General features: G+C 51.4%; 1 long non-coding RNA gene across 1 annotated transcript; it reads left to right on the top strand.

Moving 5' to 3' along the window:
* The first annotated feature begins 4,831 nt into the window (after nt 1–4,831).
* Nucleotides 4,832–10,041, top strand: LOC135330601 (uncharacterized). The gene is made up of 2 exons (XR_010392562.1): nt 4,832–5,142; nt 7,880–10,041. It is a non-coding gene; the product is annotated as an uncharacterized LOC135330601 (long non-coding RNA).
* Nucleotides 10,042–11,072: the final 1,031 nt, after the last annotated feature.

Below are 11,072 nucleotides of genomic sequence, written 5' to 3'. Positions count from 1 at the left end.
AGAGCTGCTGCCATTTGTCATGCTCTTCCACAAAGGAGATTAATAGACACACCAGAGGTGGCTGCATTACCTTTCTTTTGGGTGGCTATGAGTAAATGCAGGGGTGACATTTCTGCTACTTCATCCTGGAAGGCCCCAAGGCTCAGGTTGCTTTACCATCTGCATTGCTGGCTTGGGGAAGAGCTCAAGCACCCCGGCTCCCCTCCATCCGGGGAGCTGCCCAAGCTGACACCTTTCTCTGTCTTTCCAAGATCTATCCTCTGCACCATTAGCTGCATGGCATGGGCTGAAACACTTCTGACACCACATTATCACAGTGGGGGCCTCCCAGCTCCATCTCAGCTCTAACACAGCAGCATTCATCTACAGGCTTCAAAGCGAGTCTGAGAAGCCAAAGAATTGCAAAGGCGGGAAGTGACACATTCAGGGACAACACAAGGGGCGGTGGCAAAGTCAATAACTGAACTGAAGCCTACACTGAAGCCTGAGCTGTACCACTGCACAGTATCACAGTATTCCCTGCTCTTGGCCTCAGTTTCCCCACCTGGAAGTCATTCTGGCCTCCATATGTAAAGGAATGTAAGCTGAAGGAAAAGCATGGGCCCACGTGTGCTAGGGACTGCTGTTATAAAGAGCGTGGCTGGTGCGTGATCCTGCTATGCCAGTTTGCCACTGCCATTTCAGATCTTGCTCGAGATGGTGCCAAGAGACATGAACTGCCAACTGCTGGCACGTCTGGGGCCTGCTGGAGGGGGCCCCTGTGCAAAACGAACCTCCCAGACTCCGAGACGAGATAAGGGATCCAGGCAGAGGGTGCAGTTCAGACTGCGTCTGGAGCAATGTTTTCCTCCCTGCTTGTTGGAGCGCACGGGTAGGGAGGACCTCAATAGGTGGCCTTGCTAGGGTGGAGAATGTTGCTGCAGTGAGTGCGAGGTGCAGAGAGCTCCCAGGCAACTGAGCAAGGCAGCCTAAGCAAATAACTCTTTGGGGAAAGGAGCCAGGGAAAATTCTCTGATCACTGAATATTAAAGCCGCATGGTGCCGAAACCCTCATTAACACATACAATCCTAATTGTGTTGTTTGCATGTGCCGTTCTGTACTTGCCTTTCTAACAACAAGAGAATTGACAGGAGAAGCAATAGGGATGCCCACGGCAGTCTGGGCTTGGATCAGCTGCAGAGATTTTGATTTCTGATAAGGTAAAATAGTGGTGATTTATAACCCCTCCACTTCCTTCCTTGTGGAGTTGAAGACATCCCGGAGGAGTCCTCTTCTTCCCAGGACATTCTTGGGTGATCTCATCTTGCTCTGCCTGTGCCTGTGCTGGCACCCACAAAACCAATGTTAGTGCTTTGCACACGTGCCCAGCTTAATGGTGGCAGGTAAACCGAGCATCAGAGAAGTCAGTGGCAGGCATGAGGGTATCTAGGGCATATCGAAGAGGCCTGATCTAGTATTGAGTTCATGGGAAGATTCTTGCAGTAACTTCAGCAGGCTTTGGATGGGGTGCTTGGATAAAGAGGAGTCCTGCCTTCCTCCTCTTTCTGCCCCATTTTGTACAGCAGGAGACAAAGGACCTCCTTTTAGCCGGTGGAATCCATTCAACTCAATGAAGTCATGACAGATTTGGCCACTTGGGAATTTAGCTGAAGGTCACAGAGCATAGGCTGGAGGTGGGAACCCTCTGTGACCCTGGGCACTTCCTTGAGTCTTTCTGGACTGCTCCTCAAAGTGGGGGTGATGGTGGTAATAATATTTTCTTTGTCTAGTTAGACTGGGAGCCTTGCAGGGCTGGGCTCTCTCTACAAGCATGTCTGTACAGTGCTCAGCACAGTGGGGCTTGGAGCTGGGTGAAGGCCCCCAGGCGCTGTCCTAATATAAATAATAATGAAACACAGGTAGAGATAAAGTTTAACTGAGAACACCAGAATGAAAACAATGCGCAGGGCTCATTAGGAGGCACTGGAGCCCCAGAGAAGATGAGACTGAGTATGATCTTCCTTATTTCTGACTCATCTGAAAATACAGTGGGCTTCCTAAGCTTCGCAAAATACTGGGATCTCTACTTCACAGCAAAGCCTGAGTGTTTTTTTCCTGGGGAACATCACCCCAACGTCATCTTCCTATATTTGTGCTTCTCTGGTTCTTCTCTGGATGCATGGGGAGAGTATGTCAGAGAAGAGACCTCAGTCTAGAGACAGGCATGATCAAAACTGTTATGAAACTCCTCCAAAAACCCTCTGTCAAAGGTTTCATTATGGGTCCAGGGCCATCACTCTGCTTTCAGATGTGGCAACTGCTCTAAACTCCACATTGCCATGCCTTTCAGACTCTGCATTACCTCATCTCCGTAAGAGCCCCTCTAATGCTCTGCACAGCTTTGGGATCTCAGTTCTCCAAAGGCCATACAAACTGGATGACAAGATCTGTAGCACACTTTGTAAAAACTGCTGCTCTGCTGGCATCTTTCACAAGTTTCAGTACCGCCGTAACTAAGCAGCTAACTTTGTGGAGTTCTGCTTGGGCTGGATGTATAGCTGAAGACCACTGTTCCCCGGTCAAGGTGATGTGATATAGCAGTAGGGCTAATTTGCTGTGGTTATCTGGCTATAGGGCACTGGGCACGATGGTCTACATTGCATCTCTGTGATGGGCCCTATGCAGAGCAGATCATAGGGCAGAGTACAGTTGTGCAGGGAAATGCTGTTGGTAACATCAAGTGTGCATGATCTCTGGAACAGGCAGAGATTTTTTCAAGAAGTGAATGAAACCTTTCTGATGGAAGAAAATGCACCAAGAATGATGTTTTAGGGCATGATGGTCAAAAGAGAAACCAAAACTACTCATGAATTTGGATTGAATTTGGCAGTTTAGTCTGGAGAAGGCAGGAGGGAAAATCTGGAGGAATTTCAAATGTTTGCTTTGTTTCAGAAAGATCAGAATTTTTTTTTTGCTTCAAAGCAATGTTTTGATTCCAGATTAATCTTTTTTTCAAGGTGAAAAAGACAATAAAATAGCTTTGAGATGAAGATTATGCTCCAGCACAGAATAGTTTTTCTTCTTGTTTAGCCAGCAAACAGCTAACTTCAGTGCATTGACTGCTCTGTAGAAAAATGGAGGGGATCCTCTCCACCTTATCTTCAAAGACGATGGAAGAAACTCCTAATAGCCTCTTCAAACAGCAACAATGTGAACAGCTGAAGCAATAGGATGTCCCAGTGCTTAAGCTAGTAGCCTCATGGCATAGCTGATCACTTATACTTGAATGTATAGCAAACATGGAGATGGATGTGTCCGTTTGTGGCAGGGCAAGGAGCCAGGGAAAGATGTATTTTGGGTCATAGCACACCTGGAAAAGTAGATAGGAATTTCTGAATGAGGCAGCTGCCTCTCTGGGAGCTCTGTAGATAACCAGGATTGTACCAATGAAACACCTGACTCATATAATCAGTTTCCCCTTCTAACGGAAACACCCTGGCAAGGCCCCAAAAATCGGCTAACCACTCAGGCCAGAAGGGAGCGAGAGCAGCATCACTCCCAGACTCTCTGAGTTGCCTGGAAGGTATCACTTTATTGGCTTTTTTTTTCAAATGCTTTCAGGTTTGTTGGTAAAGAAATGTGAGTCTCACCAGAAATATTTGTGCGCGCGCGTGTGCGATTGTGTGGTGAGACGCCGGCTGCTCGGGATTGTACGGCGGTATGACTGTGTGGTGTGGGGCAATTACGTCGGGTGAATGTGTGGGGTCGGGACGCAGGGTGCCAGGGTGGGGCGTGCCGGGGCTCTGTGGTTGTGGGGAGGGTGAGGCTAACCCTGTGGGAGCAAAGACAGTGCAAGAACAAAATCCTGCTTCCGAGGCCCGTTGAGGGAAGATTTGTCCTACCAAACTCTTGGTCCATCTGTGCATCCTACACAAAGACACCCAAAGTGCTCTCCTTGGTGAGGAGTCAGGCGTTTGCACAATACTGTGCAACAGTAAAATCCTTAGGGCTTGGGAAGGAGATCAGAACTGGGCTTGGTCCTGGTACCAAATCTGCCCTCTACAAACCAATCCGAAACCCATTTTTCCACAAGTTCATGTCTGCATGGTCATTTCCCCAGTGCTCCAAGCCTGCCAGACACAAAGTCACTTCCATCCTGAAGCCAGGTAGCTGGGTTAGCATGGTGCCAAGATGGAATAAATACACCCAGACCTGTTAGCTTGGGCTTAGCACTGTGCTAACGTCACTGCGTGCCTTGCAGCCCAGAGCTGGCGTGCGTCTGTGTGGCTCAGAGCATGGGTGTCTTTAACCAAACACACAAGCCCTTTGCATCACACTTCCTTGTCTCTTGTGGATCCCCATGGTTCATCTCCACCCTGCGTTGCCAGAGAAGGTCCGGGTATGGAGGTGATATCTGAGGGACAAGCTCCTACACTCGGGTCTCATTGCTCCCTCACACCCTCTCCTCTTTCTCAACCGTGGAACCGGCTGTTCTGTGCAACAGCCACGTTTGCTCCTCGCACAAACAGGCCGTCCTCACGCTCCCGTTCAGGCGGCAGCCCCGACCTGTTCTTCCAACCCACACCACTCTGGCACCGTCAGGATTTAGGAGCGGTCTGGCCTGGGGCCTTCCCACTTCACAGGGCATCGTATGCCTTGGAATGCAGCTGATCTGGCTTTCGCCTCCTGCGAGGGCTGGGGCAGGCTCCTCCGTGGAGCCAGCTGGGAGCCCAGGGCTCCCTCTCCCCTGCCGCGGCCCTCCCAGGTCGCCTGCATCCCCAGCGGGGCTGTGGGAAGGGGGAGAAGACAACAGGAGGAGGGAGAAAGACACTGGATTGGCACTGAGCCCCGAGCTGGCCCGTGAGGGGGGCTGGACCGTCCTCCCCTTGTTATTTCCGGAGAAATGAGGCTGAAAGGTGGAGTTTGCCAGGGCATGGGACTCCCAGCAAGCCCCGGGTTTAGAAGTGCTGACTGAGCACTTCCACCTCTTGCTGGAGCTCAGGGGATGGCTCAGTGCTCAGCACTGTACAAAACCAGTCCCTCTCTTTGCAGGCTGCTCCGGCTCACATTTAAGGCTGGTTTGTGTGCGAAAGAAAGGCAGTTTCCAAGTGACCGCACCAGCAGAGTCGCTTGCCAGGCAGGCTGGCCCTGTCGATAGAAAGGTATGAAACGTAACATGTATCAGGTTTCCCCCAGGGACTGATTTACTGCTTTCAGCAAGGTGCCGGAGAGAAATTCCCTGATGGTGATGCGAGGTCAGGCCATGGAAACTTGCAGGACTCTTCATCCTGCTGGAATGAAGAGCAGCATGTCAGCTCCCCCGGGCCAGGGTGGGCATGAGGCACCCGCACAGCTCGGAGCAGGCAGCGGAGCGGCCAGGCAGGCTCGGAGCAAGGTGAAGGGTTGCTGGGGTCCTTGCAGTGATGTGGCAGTGGCCTTGCTGAGGCTGGGAGGGGACAGCGGATGACCGTGACAGTGCTTAGTGAATTGTTTGCGCGATATTAAAGCCCGGACGGCAGAGGGCTGAGGGACTGCTGTGGTGTGGGCAACATCCCGTAAAGGACCAGGGTGAAGAAGAGTAACACAATCCTGCCCTTACACACGATTTCCATTCAGCAGATGGGGACACGGAGACACAAAAAAGCGTGTTGTTTCCATCACAGTCATCCAGCTGCTACTAGAGGAGATCGCAGCTCTGTTCACTGCCCGCGCGGCTGTATCGCCCTGTCTGGGGGAGGGAGGGAGCAGAGGTACGACGGGAGTCGAGCAGCGACGCAGGTGCTGCACCGCAGACAGAGGCTGGAGCTGACAGGGGCAGGTCCGTGCTTGGCAGCGGGCAGTGAAGCAGATGATGTTGCACAGGGAGGATGGGGGAGGCCGGCAGTGAACATGAGCTAAAGGGAAAAACCACCCCATGAGGGTCTGAGTGAGGGTCCCTGCGCACAGCAGAGCCCTGGGAAGTGCTGGATTAGACCCAGGACGTCTCCTGAACTGGTAGCCCTGGCTGGTGTCCCCCTAGGGAGAGCAATTCCCAGGAGCAGGGCAGAGAGGCCAGGGACATGGGAGGGAGAGGAGCAAGGCTGTGAATCAAACTGTCATTTTTAAAATGCACAAGGAAACAGTAGTTCAGCTACAAAAGCCAGGTTCGCTCTCTGTGCGGACAGAGCTGTTTATGCGCCTCTTCCCTTTGCCTTGCTGTCCCCGGGTTTGCAGCACACGCTTTCCACCACGGCTCTCAGAGCTGTGTCTCTGCACATGTGTCCAGAGCTGCGTGTCTGTCCTGCCGTGTGCGTTGGTGTCTTCGGGTGAGTGACACACGCCGGTGTCATGCCGCTTCCCCAGCCTGGAGGGACCCGGGGCTGCTCACTCCCGGGGAGCACGAGGAGACTCTTCCCCGTGTAATAGGGTGGAGGGTGAGGGCTGCGCCTTGCCCAGCTGCTGGATCCCATGGGCTTGTAATCAGCTGAGGGGACTGGCCAGAAGGTGACAGGAACCTCCAGCAGTGGCAGTGTCTGTAGGAACTGAACTTGTTTTTCCCTCCTGCTCTCACCTACGCTTAACCGCTTTGCCACGGTATCAACAGCAGGAACCACCAGCCAGCCCCAGATCCCAGCTGATAAAGATCTTTTCTCCTAATTACTCAGCAGCCCACAAATCCAGCCTCACCTAAGCCCCTAAGAAGTAAATACCCTGGGCTACTTCTTTTCCCTGCCATCCTTCTTGGCCTTGCTCTGGTGGGCAGATTTGCACCTCCTGGAGTTGAATCAGGCAGAGAGGTCAGTGCTCTGGGGCTGTAGCCCATTTCCCAAATATCACAGGTACAGTGTGGCTGTGGGACTCTCGGTGCCGGGATCTGTGAGCCCAGAGTGCAGGCAAGGGAAAAGACCATGGAGCAAAAGGGATGGGATCTGAGCAGGGGCAATGCTCAAGTTAGCGTGCAGCCATGCGCTGTGCAAACCAGCTCAGAGCGAGAAGCCTGTAGCTGGATAAGAGCTGTGAAGTTACAACTGTGCAGGTCAGGAGCTGTGCGAGGCAGGGGACAGCCCCAATTCTGCGCTGACATGAGGCTGACGTTCCCCTGCTGGGATTCCTTCTGTGAAGCCCGAAAGGGAAAGGTAATGTGAGGGCAATTAATAGCATTACCTACTGAATGCAGAGCTATTATTTATGTGTGGGGTTAAGTATACACTGGCACAAAATCACTGTGAATCTCGTGTGCATAGAAAACACCTTGGCACTAAGCCCAGCTTGCATGTAGAAAGGGACTAACCCCCAGATTGCTGCTTTCCACGCATGAGCCATGCTGCTTCCAGCTCAAGGGCCCCATGGTGTTAGCCAGAGCTGTGCGTGGTGGGGTGCTGACTGAGCAGAGATCTGGTGAGGAAATGATGCCCACTCGGTCTCTCGCCTTGCTCATGAGGATCAGGAGTTGATTCCTCATAAATCAGCTGTCAGAGTGAACCAAGAACGAGGTTTCACATCAGAAATATCGCTGGCACTCACACGACTCCCGGCTCAGCAAAGCAGCCACGGATCGTGTGGGATAAAGCAACTGATCTTTTTTTAGAGTGACCAGAACATGCTGGAAAAATGTCCTAGGAGAAGACTTTTCTGCTCTGACCTAATGCTTGGAAGTGTTCAGGGCTGCCAGCCTGGTACCTTTGAACCAGTTTGAGGTCTGGACTTCTAGGAGAGCTCAGCATCCATCACCCCCAGGCTTAGCATTTTCAAAGAGCTCCTTTCTTAGGCAGCTAAATAAAGGCCCGAGCTTTCAAGTGAGCTCAGCATCCAGCGCCAAGCGCCAGGCTCCTTGGTAGGGCTTGGCCCAGCCGCTGGGGAGCTGAGCGGGAGGCAGTCCGGCCCTGTGGCCCTTGTGCTGAGCTGGATTATCCCCTGCAGATGGCATCACAGCATCTCAGCTGTCCCTGCAGGGACGCCTCCGCCACGGCTGCTCCGAGGACGTGCACCACATCTAGCTGCTGCCACGGGCCAAACCCGCCGGGAAGACATGGCCGCGTAGCTCCAGCTCAGCCCAGTGACCCGAGGGTCCCTGGCAGCCTGCAGAGCCCTCGCCGAAGCCTGCTGTCGTCGTTAGCCTTGCTAGGATCGCGGTTACCAGGGTACCTGTGCGGTGCTGCTGCCGGACCTGGAGTTGCAGTACGGACATATCTGGCTCTGCTGGGAGATGGAGTTAAAGGGGAGCTTGGTCCCAGTCCAGATCAAAACTCCTGATCAGTTTCCTGGTGGACTTAAACTGCATCTTTGCTTCCTATAACAGGGTTTGTCTACCTGGGGACATGCAGGAAGGTTAATCTGCATTCACTTTGAAAGTGGATAAATTAAACCACATTAAACATGCTTATTGAGAATTAAAACGGCTTTAATGTGGTTTAGTTTAATTTACTTTGAGAGTGTGTTGAACTAGATTAAATTAAAACCATTTTAATTCTGAAATCTGAATCATGAGTTTAACGGGCTTTAACTGATCAACTTTAAATTCATACTTTTAATTAATTTGAATTAATTTTCCGGAGTGGCTCCGTGTTGACAAGCCTGGTAGTGAGAGAAAACCACACAGACACAGTTGGGTTCTGTGTAATCACGTTTACTATCTGTGGGAATGTCTGTATTGTAGTCACTGCTAGGGCTGCAGTGTGCTATAGGTACACCTGAATGAGTTTTAAAGTAGTTAGCTGGAAACTAAGAGCCGACTAACCCGTATTTTAGCCTCCACCTTTAGCCTGCTGGAGTCCTAGGCCAGTTCTGGTGTAGCGAGATGCAGACATACAAAGCCTCGCCACACTGGTGGTTTGCTGGGACTTGGATCTCCCCCAGAACGCAGAAAGTATTTAAAGAAATGCTGTCCTGCGCTCTGAGTGCGGGCAGCGGTGCGACAGAGAGAAGCCCTGCAAGGACTCTGGCTTTTCTGCTGCAGCAGAACTTGTGAGCCTGTTTTGCCTGTCTCAAGGTTTTTCCTTTGTCCCTAATTGCAGAGGGGTCGTCCCACTTTGGAGATGCTGACAGTCACCGCTCAGCCCGGATGTCTCCTGCATTCCTTCCATCTGATGGCTGGCTGAGCTGGTCGGAGGCTAGGGTTTTGACGAGGTTGTAGGCCGCACGTCACGTCTGGCCAGGCTGCCACATGTGACCATGTGGCATGTGTGTGGAGGCTGGCTTCCCGTAAATAGTGCCTCCACTGTATTTCAACATGCCGGTTTGTCCGGCCTGAGGTGCCTCAGAAATCCAGGTCATGGCATTGTGGAGTTAGGCAGGAACCAATATAGGGACACAGTGCGGACGGAGATGAGCTTTGAAGGCCGAGGTCCTCCGGTTCTGGTGCTGACCCCGTTCCTGCTGGGCTCTGCAGCCTTGGGCAAGGCGCACCAGTCAGCTTGCCCATCTCTGGAGAGAAGATAACATTTAGATGGCCATTATAAGAATTAATTAATGTTTGATTAGGTCTTTGGAATTATAAAGCACCAGATAACCATTAAGGATTATTATAGCCCAATTTACTTTCATGTTCGTTATCACTCGGAACAACTTCTCAGAGCTCCAAGTAGAATTTAATATTGGCATCTAGAGCAAAGAACAGAAAATCAAAGGTTATTTTCTGCCCAGGTCTCCTTCTCCCAAATGGGGAGCAACTCCTAAGACAGGAAGAACATATGGCAGAGAAAATCCTTTACTCTTGGGAATAAGTCACTAGGGCCACATTTGGATCAGGTTTCTCTCAAGCATTAATTACAAAATTTGTGAGTGCGTGTGCATATATCGCAGAACAGAGACTTCTGTGGGTTCTGTGGCATCATTGAAAAGGGGAGAAAGACCATGGCTTAGAATGAGAAACTGTCAGTGCTTAGATGAGCGGTGTTGTTATTTTCAGATTTTAAAGAGAGAGAAATGGAGATTTGAGAGATTTGCATAAGGCCAAAGAGCGAACACGTGGAGGAAACCGACTCCTCTGTTGCTCACTCCCATTTGCTTCTTGGCAAATTTACTCCCCTGTATTTTTATAACCATGTCACCTCATAGCACGCAATAAAGAACATGGGACACTTGTTTGTTTTTCATTCACCGCAGCATCATTGGGCAAGGATGTCCCAGAGGCAGCGTGTCACCGAGGGAGTGTTCCCCACGCTCAGCAGCAGCTCTGGCTCGCCAGGGCTGGGCAGGGTGACAAGTACGCAGCACCCCGCCGTGCAGAAGAAGCAGGTGGGCAAAGGAAAGGATCCACCCCACCCTTGGTGGGTGTTCCCGTTATCAGTGCTCCCCAAGCTTGCAGGGCCTGGCTGGCTTGATTGGGGTTAAAGAGCTGCCTTCTGCACGGAGATCCCAGCAGTGATGGGAGCTAGGCCAGGAATGAGGGAAGGCAGTGGCGAGCTGTGTTGAGGAGAGGGAAGGGCTGGCATTTTAATCTAGCTCCACAGGGACAAACATGCCCTTCCCTGAAAGTGCCCCAGTGAAGTGTCTCTGCTAATCGTGTCCAGCAAAACCCTTGCTTCCCTCTGCATCTCATCCTCTTCCACTGCAAAGCCTCGATGTCCCCCTTGCCCTGTGACACCACGGGCCAGAGGCAGCTGGCTGGGAAATCACTGCCTCCGTGTGTCCAGCAGGGTCTGGTCCATGGGAATCTAGGGCAGGAGGAGGTCTGGGGTGCTGCATTTTACCTGCAGAGAGTTAAGGGCAGAATGTGCTCCCCTTGAGCGTGGCCCTGTATTTAAAGACGTCCTGCAATGAGGCAGACTGTCAGATATCACAGCATCCACAGTGAGATCCTCATACCACATGGCACTGTCTTATATGCTGAAAAGCAGCATCTAGACAGGTCTGATCTAACTGGTGTCCCTACTCTATGTCCTGCTCCTCTTCATCCTTCTACTTAGAGCTATAAGCTTTGCTTACAATATGACTCACAACTCTGCTTATTTATGGTGTCTCAATCCTCTCCATCTCGGCCCTTTTCTTTTGTCAGTCTCCATGTTCTCTCTTTGTCTAATTTGGATGACAAGGCCTTTCAGGCAGGAACAGTATCTTTCTTAATCTCTCCAAAATGCCAACCACTAGTTACAATGCTAGATATCTATTTAAT

The sequence above is a fragment of the Dromaius novaehollandiae genome, chromosome 22 (genome assembly GCF_036370855.1).
Source record: "Dromaius novaehollandiae isolate bDroNov1 chromosome 22, bDroNov1.hap1, whole genome shotgun sequence".
Taxonomy (NCBI): Eukaryota; Metazoa; Chordata; class Aves; order Casuariiformes; family Dromaiidae; genus Dromaius; species Dromaius novaehollandiae.
Note: the sequence above shows the minus strand (reverse complement) of the source record. Positions and strands in the feature narration are given on the sequence as shown.